Genomic DNA, 14806 nt, shown 5'->3' on the forward strand with positions numbered 1-14806 from the left:
GAATGAACTTGAGGACATGAGATGGGGAAGGGGAAGGGGAAGCTGGGAATAAGTGAGACAGTGGCTAAGCTGGGACGAAATGAGAGAGTGTCATGGACATATATACACTACCAAATGTAAAACCGATAGCTAGTGGGAAGCAGCCGCATAGCACAGGGAGATCAGCTCGGTGCTTTGTGTCCACCTAGAGGGGTGGGATAGGGAGGGTGGGAGGGAGACTCAAGAGGGAGGAGTAATGGGGATATATGTATATGTATAGCTGATTCACTTTGTTATAAAGTAGATAGACACAATTGTAAAGCAATTATACTCCAATAAAGATGTTAAAAAATATGAATATGTTTTAGAATTGAATATCTTTCAGACTTGGATAGAAATATACTGATGGTCATGTACAAAGGCTCGCACAATAACTCCCAACAAAGCCATTTTTTCCAAAAATTAAAATTTTGTTTGTAGGTTTAAATATCCTTACTCATTTGGAACAATGATAACACTCACATTGCGGCATGAGTTAAAAGGCCCTGCAAATTTGTCAATGCCCATCTTGTCCACAATATATTTTCATTGTAGGGTAGTCATTGAATAACTCCTTCTAAATTCCAAAATGTATCAATATTATATTCTAAGAGAGGAGTTCATCTTCCCTCTTTCTATTATTGTTGTTTGTTATTGAGCTTATCACTGACCGGTGTGTTTTGCTTTTTCCTCAAATTTGCCTAAAACTTCCTGCTACAAGCTACAGAGTAGAAGTTTGAGTCTTCTGGAAGAAATATTAAAAGAGCCTCAGTATGCCGCATGTCCTCTTAACTAGTAATATTAAAGTAATAGAAAAACAGGTGTAGGTTTTCCAGGGTAAGCTGAAACTGTCATCACCAACAGACATCTGTCAGTCTGTACCAAAGGCCTAAGTCTGGACTTTTGGTCCAGAAGCAGATAAATTCATGAAAATAGGCTTCTAACGTAAGATCAGCAAAACAAGAATTAATTTCCTAAGATGAAATGAAACTGACTCAGGTGTGATTAGTAGCATATTTTTAATGGGCACATGAGAAAATCCTTTTATTTCTTCTTGATCTGTCTCTAAACTTCAATTTAATAGGCTATACATATATACATATGCATATACATACACATGTATTAAATTAAAATGAAATCCTCTTCAAATGGTATCTTGTTTCAACCAAACTCTCAAAATTCAGGAAAAAATTCTGTGAAAGATCTTAATAAGATTATAAGCTAATAAATAATCAAAAAATCTAAGATTTATGATTCTGGAAAAAGTGACATAAATTGATCAGTCTTTTCTACAAAATAACTCAAAATAGGGGTAACAATGATTAAACATTATGCAAAGAGTTAACTAATGTTTTTACTTTCTAAGACCATGTTATTTATGTATTTTTAGTAAGAATACACCTTCCTTTCTACTAGAATATAACTGGAAAAGTTGAATTTATAATCTTGACCATGCTAGAAATGTCACATAGAAAAACAAATCTCATGTAATTGGGTATGATAAGCCAATGATTAAGGATCAGGAACTATACATCATATGTGAAAATGATGCCTATAAATATTCTACAGAAAAATTGGCTTGGCACCTGTTATGTGGCTCATGAAATCCTAGCTTTATTGATGGTAAAGAATGTCATGTCCTGGCTGGCCAGGAACAGTGGTACTGCAGTGAACCTGGCAGAGGAGAATTGGATGGCTTTTGGTTGCAGTAGACAAATTAATAAAGGCAATAAAAATGCTTCTAGCACATAAAAAGGATAAAGATTCAGCCCTGAAGGCTTTATAAAACTTTCAGACAGAAACTAACTCCCAAGCCTTAGTATCCTTTGGCTCTAGTTTTATTAACACCATAAGGAGGTATTTGTGCATTAATAAACATCCCTTGTTACATCTGTTTGTAAACCAGCCAAATAAAAGAAAACATCAAATTAATGATGTGAATCATAAAAGTGCTAACTAAACGTATGTGATCAAATCAGCACGTTTGGGGGAGAAGTAAGGACTTGGAGGATTGGAAAGCAAACTGACACCTTGCTCTGCCTCCATTATTAATGAGTACTGCAAAACATTCCCAGCCCACCGCCAGAAAGTACTTTGCACTGGAGAACAACAGTAACAACAGCAAAATAAGAAACAAAAACAGGATTGCCCATTGTAGCTCTGACTCTCAAAATACCCGCATACCTTGTTTTTTGGCACTTTGCTTTATTGCGTTTTGAAGATATTATGTTTTTTTACAAATTGAAGGTCTGTGGCAAGCCTGTGTTGAGCAAGTCTATTGGTGCCATTTTCCCAACAACATTTGCTCACTTCATGTGTCACATTTAGGTAATTCTCGCAATATTTCAAACTTTTTCACCATTATTATATTCGTTATGGTGATCTGTGATCAGTGATCTTTGATGTTATTATCATAATTGTCTTGGGGCACAATAAGCCACACCCATATAAGATAGCAAACTTGAAAAATGTGTGTGTTATGACTGTCCCACTGACCAGCTGTTTCCCCATCTCTCTCCCTCTCCTCAGGCCTTCTTATTCCCTGAGACACACCAACATTGAAATTAGGCCAATTAATAATCCTACAATGGCCTCTAAGTGTTCAAGCAAAAGGAAGAGTCACATGTCTCTCACTTTAAATCAAAATTTAGAAATGATTATGCTTAGTGAGGAAGGCATGTCAAAGGCCAAGATAAGCTAAAAGCTAGGGCTCTTGTGGCAGTCAGCCAAATTGTAAATGCAAAGAAAGAGTTCTTGAATGAAATTAAAAGTGCTACTCCAGTGAACACATGAATAAAGAAAGCAAAGCAGCTTTACTGCTGATATGGAGAAAGTTTTAGGGGCCTGGATAGAAGATCAAACCAGCCACAACATTCCCTAAAGCCAAACCCTAGTCCAGAGCAAGGCCCTAACTCTCTTCAATTTTATGAAGCCTGAGAGAAGTGAGGAAGCTGCGGAAGAAAAGTTTGAATTTAGCAGAGGTTGGTTCATGAGGTTTAAGGAAAGAAAGCATCTCCGTAACACAGAAGTGCAAGGAGAAGCAGCAAGTGCTGATGTAGAAGCTGCAGCAAGTTACCCAGAAGGACTAGCTAAGATAATTAGTGAAGGTGACTGTGCTAAACAAACAACAGATTTTCAATGTAGACAAAACAGCCTTATCTTGGAAAAAGATGCCATCCAGCACTTTCATAGCTAGAGAGAAGTCAATGCCTGGCTTCAAAGCTTCAAAGGACAAGCTGACTCTTGCTAGAGGCTAATACTGCTGATGACTCTAAGCTGAAGACAATGCTCAGTTACCACTCTGAAAATTCCAGAGCCCTTATGAATTATGCTAAATCTACTCTGCCTGTGCTCGAGAAATGCAACCACAAAGCCAGAATGACAGCACATCCAGGCTTTGCTGAATATTTTAAGCCCATTGTTGAGATCTACTATTAGAAAAAATATTCATTTTAAAATATTATTGCTCATTGACAATGCACCTGGCCATTCAAGAGCCCTGATGGAGATGTACAGGAGATTAACATCCATTCTGCAGCCCATGGATCAAGGAGTAATTTCAGCTTTCAAATCTTACTAAGAAATACATTTCATAAGACTATAGCTGCCATAGATAGTGATACCTCTGATGGATCTGGGCAAGTAAATTGAAAACCTTCTGGAAAGTATTCATCCTTCTAGATGTGATTAAGAACATTTGTGATTCATAGGAAAAGGTCAAAATATCAACTTTAACAGGAGTTTAGAAGAAATTGATTCCAACCCTCATAGATGACTTTGAAGGGCTCAAGACTTCAGTGGAGAAAGTAACTACAGATGTAATAGTAAGAGAACTAGAATTACACATGGAGCCTGAAGATGTGACTGAATTGCTGCAATCTCATGATAAAAGATGAGGAGTTGCTTCTTATTGATGAGCAAAGAAGGTAGTTTCTTCTTCACTCCTGGTGAAGATGCTGTGAAGATTGCTGAAATGATAACAAAGAATTTAGAATATTACATAAAGTTAGTTGATAAAGCAGCTGCAGGGTTTGAGAGGATTGACTCCAATTTTGAAAGAAGTTCCACTGTGGGTAAAATGAGATGGGGAAGGGGAAGGGGAAGCTGGGAATAAGTGAGACAGTGGCTAAGCTGGGACGAAATGAGAGAGTGTCATGGACATATATACACTACCAAATGTAAAACCGATAGCTAGTGGGAAGCAGCCGCATAGCACAGGGAGATCAGCTCGGTGCTTTGTGTCCACCTAGAGGGGTGGGATAGGGAGGGTGGGAGGGAGACTCAAGAGGGAGGAGTAATGGGGATATATGTATATGTATAGCTGATTCACTTTGTTATAAAGTAGATAGACACAATTGTAAAGCAATTATACTCCAATAAAGATGTTAAAAAATATGAATATGTTTTAGAATTGAATATCTTTCAGACTTGGATAGAAATATACTGATGGTCATGTACAAAGGCTCGCACAATAACTCCCAACAAAGCCATTTTTTCCAAAAATTAAAATTTTGTTTGTAGGTTTAAATATCCTTACTCATTTGGAACAATGATAACACTCACATTGCGGCATGAGTTAAAAGGCCCTGCAAATTTGTCAATGCCCATCTTGTCCACAATATATTTTCATTGTAGGGTAGTCATTGAATAACTCCTTCTAAATTCCAAAATGTATCAATATTATATTCTAAGAGAGGAGTTCATCTTCCCTCTTTCTATTATTGTTGTTTGTTATTGAGCTTATCACTGACCGGTGTGTTTTGCTTTTTCCTCAAATTTGCCTAAAACTTCCTGCTACAAGCTACAGAGTAGAAGTTTGAGTCTTCTGGAAGAAATATTAAAAGAGCCTCAGTATGCCGCATGTCCTCTTAACTAGTAATATTAAAGTAATAGAAAAACAGGTGTAGGTTTTCCAGGGTAAGCTGAAACTGTCATCACCAACAGACATCTGTCAGTCTGTACCAAAGGCCTAAGTCTGGACTTTTGGTCCAGAAGCAGATAAATTCATGAAAATAGGCTTCTAACGTAAGATCAGCAAAACAAGAATTAATTTCCTAAGATGAAATGAAACTGACTCAGGTGTGATTAGTAGCATATTTTTAATGGGCACATGAGAAAATCCTTTTATTTCTTCTTGATCTGTCTCTAAACTTCAATTTAATAGGCTATACATATATACATATGCATATACATACACATGTATTAAATTAAAATGAAATCCTCTTCAAATGGTATCTTGTTTCAACCAAACTCTCAAAATTCAGGAAAAAATTCTGTGAAAGATCTTAATAAGATTATAAGCTAATAAATAATCAAAAAATCTAAGATTTATGATTCTGGAAAAAGTGACATAAATTGATCAGTCTTTTCTACAAAATAACTCAAAATAGGGGTAACAATGATTAAACATTATGCAAAGAGTTAACTAATGTTTTTACTTTCTAAGACCATGTTATTTATGTATTTTTAGTAAGAATACGCCTTCCTTTCTACTAGAATATAACTGGAAAAGTTGAATTTATAATCTTGACCATGCTAGAAATGTCACATAGAAAAACAAATCTCATGTAATTGGGTATGATAAGCCAATGATTAAGGATCAGGAACTATACATCATATGTGAAAATGATGCCTATAAATATTCTACAGAAAAATTGGCTTGGCACCTGTTATGTGGCTCATGAAATCCTAGCTTTATTGATGGTAAAGAATGTCATGTCCTGGCTGGCCAGGAACAGTGGTACTGCAGTGAACCTGGCAGAGGAGAATTGGATGGCTTTTGGTTGCAGTAGACAAATTAATAAAGGCAATAAAAATGCTTCTAGCACATAAAAAGGATAAAGATTCAGCCCTGAAGGCTTTATAAAACTTTCAGACAGAAACTAACTCCCAAGCCTTAGTATCCTTTGGCTCTAGTTTTATTAACACCATAAGGAGGTATTTGTGCATTAATAAACATCCCTTGTTACATCTGTTTGTAAACCAGCCAAATAAAAGAAAACATCAAATTAATGATGTGAATCATAAAAGTGCTAACTAAACGTATGTGATCAAATCAGCACGTTTGGGGGAGAAGTAAGGACTTGGAGGATTGGAAAGCAAACTGACACCTTGCTCTGCCTCCATTATTAATGAGTACTGCAAAACATTCCCAGCCCACCGCCAGAAAGTACTTTGCACTGGAGAACAACAGTAACAACAGCAAAATAAGAAACAAAAACAGGATTGCCCATTGTAGCTCTGACTCTCAAAATACCCACATACCTTGTTTTTTGGCACTTTGCTTTATTGCGTTTTGAAGATATTATGTTTTTTTACAAATTGAAGGTCTGTGGCAAGCCTGTGTTGAGCAAGTCTATTGGTGCCATTTTCCCAACAACATTTGCTCACTTCATGTGTCACATTTAGGTAATTCTCGCAATATTTCAAACTTTTTCACCATTATTATATTCGTTATGGTGATCTGTGATCAGTGATCTTTGATGTTATTATCATAATTGTCTTGGGGCACAATAAGCCACACCCATATAAGATAGCAAACTTGAAAAATGTGTGTGTTATGACTGTCCCACTGACCAGCTGTTTCCCCATCTCTCTCCCTCTCCTCAGGCCTTCTTATTCCCTGAGACACACCAACATTGAAATTAGGCCAATTAATAATCCTACAATGGCCTCTAAGTGTTCAAGCAAAAGGAAGAGTCACATGTCTCTCACTTTAAATCAAAATTTAGAAATGATTATGCTTAGTGAGGAAGGCATGTCAAAGGCCAAGATAAGCTAAAAGCTAGGGCTCTTGTGGCAGTCAGCCAAATTGTAAATGCAAAGAAAGAGTTCTTGAATGAAATTAAAAGTGCTACTCCAGTGAACACATGAATAAAGAAAGCAAAGCAGCTTTACTGCTGATATGGAGAAAGTTTTAGGGGCCTGGATAGAAGATCAAACCAGCCACAACATTCCCTAAAGCCAAACCCTAGTCCAGAGCAAGGCCCTAACTCTCTTCAATTTTATGAAGGCTGAGAGAAGTGAGGAAGCTGCGGAAGAAAAGTTTGAATTTAGCAGAGGTTGGTTCATGAGGTTTAAGGAAAGAAAGCATCTCCGTAACACAGAAGTGCAAGGAGAAGCAGCAAGTGCTGATGTAGAAGCTGCAGCAAGTTACCCAGAAGGACTAGCTAAGATAATTAGTGAAGGTGACTGTGCTAAACAAACAACAGATTTTCAATGTAGACAAAACAGCCTTATCTTGGAAAAAGATGCCATCCAGCACTTTCATAGCTAGAGAGAAGTCAATGCCTGGCTTCAAAGCTTCAAAGGACAAGCTGACTCTTGCTAGAGGCTAATACTGCTGATGACTCTAAGCTGAAGACAATGCTCAGTTACCACTCTGAAAATTCCAGAGCCCTTATGAATTATGCTAAATCTACTCTGCCTGTGCTCGAGAAATGCAACCACAAAGCCAGAATGACAGCACATCCAGGCTTTGCTGAATATTTTAAGCCCATTGTTGAGATCTACTATTAGAAAAAATATTCATTTTAAAATATTATTGCTCATTGACAATGCACCTGGCCATTCAAGAGCCCTGATGGAGATGTACAGGAGATTAACATCCATTCTGCAGCCCATGGATCAAGGAGTAATTTCAGCTTTCAAATCTTACTAAGAAATACATTTCATAAGACTATAGCTGCCATAGATAGTGATACCTCTGATGGATCTGGGCAAGTAAATTGAAAACCTTCTGGAAAGTATTCATCCTTCTAGATGTGATTAAGAACATTTGTGATTCATAGGAAAAGGTCAAAATATCAACTTTAACAGGAGTTTAGAAGAAATTGATTCCAACCCTCATAGATGACTTTGAAGGGCTCAAGACTTCAGTGGAGAAAGTAACTACAGATGTAATAGTAAGAGAACTAGAATTACACATGGAGCCTGAAGATGTGACTGAATTGCTGCAATCTCATGATAAAAGATGAGGAGTTGCTTCTTATTGATGAGCAAAGAAGGTAGTTTCTTCTTCACTCCTGGTGAAGATGCTGTGAAGATTGCTGAAATGATAACAAAGAATTTAGAATATTACATAAAGTTAGTTGATAAAGCAGCTGCAGGGTTTGAGAGGATTGACTCCAATTTTGAAAGAAGTTCCACTGTGGGTAAAATGCTACCAGGCAGCATTGCATGCTACAGAGAAATGGTTCATGAAAGGAAGAGAAAATCGGTGCAGCTAACTTCATTGTTGTTTTATCTCAAGAAACTGCCACAATCGCCTCAGCCTTCAGCAACCATCCACCCTGATCAGTCAGGAGCCATCAACATCGAGGCAGGACCCTCCACCAGCAAAAAGATTATGACTTGCCAAGGCTCAGATGGTTAACACTTTTCAGCAATAAAGTATTTTTTAATTAAGGTATGTACTTTTTTTAAAGATGTACTGCAATCTCATACTTAATAGACTACAGTATACGGTAAACATAACTTTCATATGCACTGGGAAACCAAAAAATTCGTGTGACTCGCTTTATTGCCATATTCACTTGTGGTCTGGAACCAAACCCACAATATGTATGCCTGTATATGAGACCTTGAGCCATTAGGTCATGACTCCTTAAAAAACAGCAACAAAAAAACTTTCTTCCTGACTTCTGAAGTCCTGATGTCTCCAGATATAAAATCACCTTTGAGACAACTGCTGTTTTCCTACCACAAACATACTATAGTAGTCTTGGTAACATTTCTTTTGTAGACATATAGCTGATTCACTTCGTTGTACAGCAGAAACTAACACAACATTGTAAAGCAGTTGTACTCCAGTAAAAAATATATATATATTTCTTTTCTTTAAAGAACTGTTAATATAAATATTTTATTTGGAGAGTGGCCTTTAAAAGCCTGGACTCCCTTGCAAAATCTCTTTGCAAGTAAACTTCTTTTCTGTTCTGTTTTTGTCTCTGTGGCTTCCTTCTATGTTTAAAATCCCTACACTTCTACCTGTAGCCCCTCCAAAATAGTTTTGACAAATTCCTGGTGAATCTGCTTCAGATACCATGACCCTGGCTCAGCTATAAGTAGCAGGCAGGTGCCCTTTTACAGTCCATGAGGATGTCTGCTCCAAGGTCCTGGGAAGGGTTGAGCAGCTCTGCGCCTCAGTGGTTTGCACCTGGCAGTAACATGCATCCGTCTCTCTGACACCATCAGGTTATCATCCCTTTTCAGCTCCATAAGTTTCTTTTGACATAAATGCTTCCCTTCTGGTTCAAAAATGACCCTGAGAGGGAGGAGAGAGGAGGCAGGCTCAGAGGAGGTCTTTGGATATTAAATCAGCCCAAGCATAGAGAATCCACAGGGGATTAATCTTCTATTTCCTTTCCATTATGAGCCTGTCTATATTAACAGTCGCCCTGCCTCTCAGCCATTATCTGTCTCTTCAAAAAGTTAATGCAGCTTCCAATTAGATCTTTTTTTTTCTCCTGTTAATCTTCGCTCTTCCTCTGCTGTCATCCTAGTAAGCCAAGTCTCAATTAGCCAGCCTGCTGGTGGTTACCATCTTGTCACTTCACTGTTCAGATTTTCTTTAATTTCCTAGAGCATGCCAGCCTCCTTCCTCTCTTCTTCCTTCCCTCCAAAGTACTTTTGCTAAAACTGCAGCCCAAGATGTCTCAGGATGTATTATTCTCCAGGGCATGGAGGGCTGACAGGTAGGATGTCTTTTTCAGTAGGTCAGACACACTTGCATGTTAGGAATCTTAGTAGATGGGAGTTTTCTACTGGTGCTACCAGGAGTCTATACCTGTCCCAGTGAGACCCTCTCATGACCCTGTATACCGAAGGAGTTTAGGAAAACCCAAAGCAGACTTTAGTTTTAAAAATACAATTTTATGGTTCTGAAGAACCTAGGGGCAGGACAGAAATAAAGACGCAGACATAGAGAATGGACTTGAGGACATGGGGAGGGGGAAGGGTAAGCTGGGATGAAGTGAGAGAGTGGCATGGACATATATACACTACCTAATGTAAAATAGATAGCTAGTAGGAAGCAGCCACATAGCACAGGGAAATCAGCTCGGTGCTTTGTGACCACCTAGAGGGGAGGGATAGGGAGGGTGGGAGGGAGACACAAGAGGGAGGAGATATGGGGATGTATGTATATGTATAGCTGATTTACTTTGTTATACAGCAGAAACTAACACACCATTGTAAAGCAATTATACTCCAATAAAGATGTTAAACAAATAAACAAAAGGCTTACTAAACTCAAAAAAAAAATACAATTTTAAAAAGAAGGAGGAAGATTCAGCCTCTCAGTTTCAATTATGAACGATGATTAGTTGAACCCACTTATCAGCAAATCTCACCACAGCAATTAACTCAGACTTTAGAGTTCTATTCTAATTCTTCCAGCCACTGAGTGACCTTGAGTAGGGTTACATCACATTTTGAACTGTTTGTTTGTTTATAAGACTAGGGGTCTTCTGTTTAACTTAAAGTTGAAAATACAAATTTATGCTCTTTAAAGCACACTAAAATGAGTACATGGGGAAAGAGACAACGACAATGAGGGAAAAGCCGGCAAGAGAGGTCCACAAAATTGAGAAGCTGGAATATGGATCAAGGAATTAGAAGAGACAAGAAAGTAAATACCAACCACCATCAGAGACGGATGAAAGTGAGAATCAAGCCACTTCACAATGCAGACCCTCAGAAAGACTCACAGCTTGGAGACACTCAGAGCCAAAGAAGGTGGGAACAAGGTGGGAGTCTGAGAAAGGCAGAGGGGAAAGGAGAGGTATTGAAAGTCATTGGCAGAATATTAATCCCTAGCTCCCTCCCCAGCCCACCAGCCAGACCACCTACCTTCCCCCTTCCATTGCAGGACATTGGAGCTTTATTCGAGTAAAAATGGAATCAGTGTCTCTAGACCCCAGTGCATCAGGCAGTGCAGAGGTATCTACTGAAAACTGAGGCTAAGTGGATAAATGGAAGTCTACCTACTGAACCAGAAGAGCACCAGTCCCCTACTCAGCTTAAAAAGTACTCAGCTAAACAGTGGGCAGCCAGGCAGGAGGATACTGATAAATTCTTCTCTGGAGAAATCAAATGGTCCCAGAAAAATGATTGCAGGGGAGGAAAAAATTCCTCTACTCTCTTAGATTCAGTGGCTGGGAATGAAAAATAAACTGAAAGAATGATATATACTAACAAGAGAAAAAAAGAATTTATTAACATGTGCATCAGGCATACACATGGGAGAAGTCAATGATGAGTCATTCAAAGAGGTGGTCAGAACTTGAGGTTTATATAGCATCTTAACAAAGAACAATAAATTTGTGGAGAACTGATAAGACAAAGGAAAAGAGGTTTAGGCATTTAGGCATGACAAACTGTGGGAAGGTAAGTATATGGGGGAAAATAATGGAAGATAAGAGTTATCTAGTATTTTGTTATGTAGATTCCTCTTGGTGCCCGTCTCTGGGTTGCTAAGGGTCTAAAGGTCTCTCCTGGTGATTAAGAATTCTACCCTTCTTGATATGGGAAAGGGAGACAAATTTATGTCCTGCTTTTAGGCAAATAGGGGAGGGAGAAAGCTTTCCTTGCATATGCTTCTTCCCAATTGCCTTCAGCTCAAAATAATCCTCAGGCCAAAGTGGCATGTTTTGAGATGGCCTATTCTGATACCCTATATGACCCACAGAAATGATCCATAAGTGCTGAGTATCTGCGTTTCCCAAAGAGATGGCCAATCATTCTACATGAACTCTATCAAATGACAAGTACACATACACACAGCTTTCAGTCAACTTTTAGCACCTTGCTCCTAAATATGAAAACATCAAAAACATCCTTAGATATCTGAGGAGAACCTAACATGAAAGACCAAGAATCAAACATACAAAGAGAAGAAAGAAACTCAAAGGAAACAAAGATTTTGTAGGCAACAGAAAAAACTAAAAATAAATAACAGACCAACATAAACTATAATTAACATCCTCAGCAATAAGAGAAGATACTGCATCCCTAAAACAAGATCAGTGTATGGAAGGAAGGGAAGGAGGTAGGGAAGGAGGTGGGAAAAGGAAGGAGAGTGGAAGGGAGGGTAAAGAGAAGAAAAGAAAATCCAAGAACCAGAAAGAGCTTTGGGGGGAAAAAGTCACCTGAAATTTTAAGAATTCAAAAGAAGAGCTGGAAAATGAAGTTGAGAAAATTGCTCAGAAAATAGAACCAAAAGACTAAATAAATAAATAAAAATCAGAAAGAAAAGATTAGAACACTAGAGAACTATTCCCATAACCAAATCTGATTAATAGTTCCAGAAAGAGAAAATAGAGGAAACAACAAAATTATTAAATAAATAATACAAGAAAAGAACTAAAGAACTTGAACTTCCAGTGTAAAAGGACCCATTCAATGCCCAGCACAATTAATGAAAAGAGATCTCCTTTCTCGCACATCAATGTGAAGTTTCAGAATACCAACTTTAAAAAAAAGATCCTCCTAAAAAGGTGAAGAATCAGAATGGCACTGTTCTTCTCAACAGGAACAGTGAATGTTTGAAGGCAGTGAAGCAACACATTCAAAAGTCTTACAGAAAGTGATCTCTATGATTCTATATCTATTCAAACTATCAGTTAATTTTTATGAAGAAATAAAATTATTTCAGACACACAATGTCTTTAAAAAGTTACCTCAATCCATCCTTTCTCAGGAAGAAATTTTATCAGTTAGGAATTGTATAGTTATAGAGCCAATTGCAGTCAGCTTAAACACATGAAGGTTTGTTTCTTTGTTTCTCTAGTAAAAATAAGTCTAGAGGTACAGAGTCAAGACAGCATGTGACTCCAAGAAATCATCAGGGACACAGTTCATTCTATCTTTAAGACTGCTATTATTAGTACATGCATCCTCATGGTCACTTTATAGCTCTCAGAGTATCAGCTATCACATCCATATTCCAGGCAGAAGAAAGAGGAAGAAAGAAGCAAGCACAGAGGGCAAAAGAGCTATCTCAGAAATCCCACAAATTTGTATATCATTGACCATACCTATCCATAAGGGAGCCTGGGAAACATAGCTTTGTTATTTGCTAAGCCTAATAATATAACGATTCCATTAGATGGTAAGAAGAGGATCATGGATATTGGTTAGGCAACCAGCAGTGTAATGAAAGATATGCTCCACCAAAGTAAAGGGACAAACCAAGAAAAAAGGAGACATGATATTCGAGACACAGATGAACTAACGTAGTGAGGGACAGTGGAAATTCCTGTGCAGCAGGCTGAGAAAACACCTTAGTCTAGATGGAGGCTCCAGGAGATATGTGTCTACATGTGACTGGAACGCCTGGTGTGTGTAACCAGTATATGAAGTTTTAAAGTTTTAAAAATTCTGTTGGATAATGTGCTAGAAAGCTAAGTAAAGGGGGGAAAAGTTGTACAAGGAAGGAAATCTAATCACAACCTATACTTTGGTTCATCAGTGAACAATACATTTTCATAACAAGAAAAACACCCAATTTATTTAATCGAAAATCAGTATTATATTCACAGAATGGAAAGAGAGACAGTAGGAGCATGGGAGATAGAAGAAGTCTAACTCTTCTTTTGTAATAGGAATTTGTTAGATATGTCTAAAAATGATAAATTAAGAAATAATATAAACATACTGTTTTAAAAGCAATTACCGGGCTTCCCTGGTGGCGCAGTGGTTAAGAATCCGCCTGCCGATGCAGGGGACACAGGTTCCAGCCCTGGTCTGGGAAGATCCCACATGCCGCGGAGCAACTAAGCCCGCGAGCGACAACTACTGAAGCCCATGTGCACCTAGAGCCCGCTCTGCAACAAGAGAAGTCACCGCAATGAGAAGCCCGCGCACCACAACGAAGAGTAGCCCCCGCTCACCGCAACTAGAGAAAGCCCACGCACAGCAATGAAGAGCCAACATAGTCAAAAATAAATTAAATAAATAAATAAATAAAGCAACAGCTAAAAGTTTGGGGAAGGGGATTCATAGGGAGGACAGATGTTCTTCATTATAAGTCTTAAATTACTACTTCAAACTTTAAACAATGCATATATATTACTTAGATAAAAATTTAAAATAGTTTTTAAAGATTTAATGACTAAGGGAAATGTTCACAATATATTATTCAGGGGAAAATCAGGTTACACACAGTATGTATAGTAAAATCCCAATTTGGAAAGTTTGTGCAAGAAGTATATGTGCAAGAATAACAGCATGACACAGAAAGCACATGCTATTTGTTACATACAGGAATATAAATGTATATAATAAAGTCTGGAAAAACACACCCCAAATGGGTAATAGAGCTCACTTTACCACTGGGTCAGAGACTAGCATGTAGCCAATGGTAAATGGGGACTTAAAATTTTTAATGGTGCTTGAAATTTTGTGAGAATATATTTATATATTTTAAAGTGACAGACTTTTAAAAAGAAAGTAGGGGGAAATGCCTAAATCATCTCTTCAGAGTCATGCTTTCTCCATGATTCTATAACCCAGGTGGCACCCAAATCATCCTCTTCCTTCTCTTAACCCAACCCCTGTCCTTAGAGCTGAGACTTCAGGTAACAGCTTCCCCCAAAGATGTATGAGATCCATGACCAAATGCTCATTTTTACAGGAGGAACTAATCTCCCATGCATCCCCACCCTAATGTGTTCTACTTCAACCTATGCAAAGAGAGGAATTTCCACCAACATTTTCTCACTGGGAAGGAGCCACCCCAGTCCTGTTCTCTCTCCCTCCCTCTCTCCCTCTCCCTGTCCCTCTCCTT

At 38.1% G+C, this 14806-nt stretch overlaps 1 long non-coding RNA gene across 1 annotated transcript in view; it reads right to left on the bottom strand.

The window, feature by feature from the left end:
• The window catches only part of LOC114486248 (uncharacterized), a 22091-nt gene extending 9298 nt beyond the window's left edge, over window positions 1-12793 (bottom strand). Inside the window, exons 1-2 of the long non-coding RNA XR_003679656.1 lie at window positions 12699-12793; window positions 10661-10774 (exon numbers count right to left, since the gene is read on the bottom strand). This is a non-coding gene — a long non-coding RNA (uncharacterized lncRNA). The remainder of the gene's footprint in view (window positions 1-10660; window positions 10775-12698) is intronic.
• Window positions 12794-14806: the final 2013 nt, after the last annotated feature.

This window comes from Physeter macrocephalus, chromosome 5, assembly GCF_002837175.3.
Source record: "Physeter macrocephalus isolate SW-GA chromosome 5, ASM283717v5, whole genome shotgun sequence".
NCBI lineage: Eukaryota > Metazoa > Chordata > Mammalia > Artiodactyla > Physeteridae > Physeter > Physeter macrocephalus.